Here is a 1739-nt window from a genome sequence, read left to right as displayed (position 1 = left end):
ATATATGTAAAAATACATCGCTCTTGCTTTAATGTTTCTGTTTTAATCTTGTTTTATATTACCAATTAAAGTCGTTTATACACAACACAAATACTGTATGGCTCAAGTTTATCATACACTTAAGTCAACTAACTTAGTTAAACAGTACAAAATATACTAAAGATACTAACTAATTCTTTGGCATCTTGGGGGCTACTCATGTGATGCTGGTTCGTTGTATTTGTGGGACCCGAGGGAGGTCCCGATAGAACAGAGTAGATTCTAGGTAAATCTCATTGGCTATTGTTATTTACTTAGAATTAAGTGTTCATGGAACATGAATTATTGAATAGGGGTGAAATAATTCGCCAAGGATTATACCAGCCAGGATCACAGGAGTAGAACCAGTGAGTATGTCAGATAGGAAGATGTTAGGGATGGTTGGATGGGGAAATTGGAATTATGTCTGATGCAGCGAGGTGCTGTTGCAACAATGATACAAGTACCAATGTACGTCGGAGCTTGGGCCTAGTTGATTGACTTGTGCTGATTATGTAAATTTACTTATTGGCCTAATTGCCATACCACCCAATTTTCTGAAACTTAGACAGTGGTTTATAATGTTATATCATACCTCTGTGGGAGACAGTTTTCTGTTCCTTACCGCTCTTAAACATGTTAATGGTTCATCGGCCTGCTTGTGGTAGGACATTGCATTCCTTTTACTTAGAAGGCACAGAAGGGGGGGGACCATTCCCCTTCACTTTTTCTACTGTGGACCTCCCCCCCCCTCCTCTTTTGTGACTGTTCCCAGCACCAGTGACAAACATTTTACAAACGCTGCAATGTCTATTATTATTATTATTATTATTATTATTATTATTATTATTATTATTATTATTATTATTATTATTATTATTATTATTATTTGGTGCTTAGAGACCTTGTTTATTTGCGCCTTATAAATTGACCTATTATTATTATTATAAAATATAGATTTTTTTTTTCATCCCTTGATTTACCTCAGCTCATGGTTGTTGCTGAGGTGAGCAAATATTTGAATAAACACCTCTAGATTTCCGGAAATGGCACATTCAGACTGTAAAGACACATCAAAACAGTGTTTGCAACAGAATGACGCCCATAAAAGCCTGCTCCACGGATCCGCCGGTGGCGCCGCTTATGGTTAGACATACATCATATCAGTGATCCCCACTTAATCATTTATCCTCATCAGTCTCCCTCTCCCCATTGCCATTAGGACAAGAATCACCAACCCGTCCCCTCTCCCCATGGCAAGACACTAGATAGAGATAGTGAGCTACATTAAGAAACACTAATACAGTAATGCCAAAGTAGTTATGTTTTTATTAACAAAACAACTTTTTCTGTATTTGTTAACCATCGGACGGAAATTTTTTTTTTATTAGGATGTTGCGCTGGCAGGATCAACATCTTTGGCGGGCCGGACTTTGCCCGCAGGCCGGGGGTTGAATGTCGGGGGAATAGACACACGCTCCCGCTGGGAGCCCATCTTTCCTAGTGTTAGAAACTTTCGCACGGTACGATGCACTAATAAAATATTAAAATATTTCTAAAGCAATTTTTTGGCACGGTTTTGTTTGATTTTTTAAATATTTGAATCATACTTCAAGAATACATTTTAGATTTATTTCACTGTAAATATGTCGATGATTGTTCTATTATACTTTATCAGAGACTCATGAAATGCCCAATGGGCCCTAAACGATAAAATACAT

The sequence above is a fragment of the Anneissia japonica genome, unplaced genomic scaffold (genome assembly GCF_011630105.1).
Source record: "Anneissia japonica isolate Jap-2015-1 unplaced genomic scaffold, ASM1163010v1 scaffold1726_len428862_cov177, whole genome shotgun sequence".
In the NCBI taxonomy this organism is placed as follows: domain Eukaryota; kingdom Metazoa; phylum Echinodermata; class Crinoidea; order Comatulida; family Comatulidae; genus Anneissia; species Anneissia japonica.
This window is presented reverse-complemented; position numbering follows the sequence as displayed.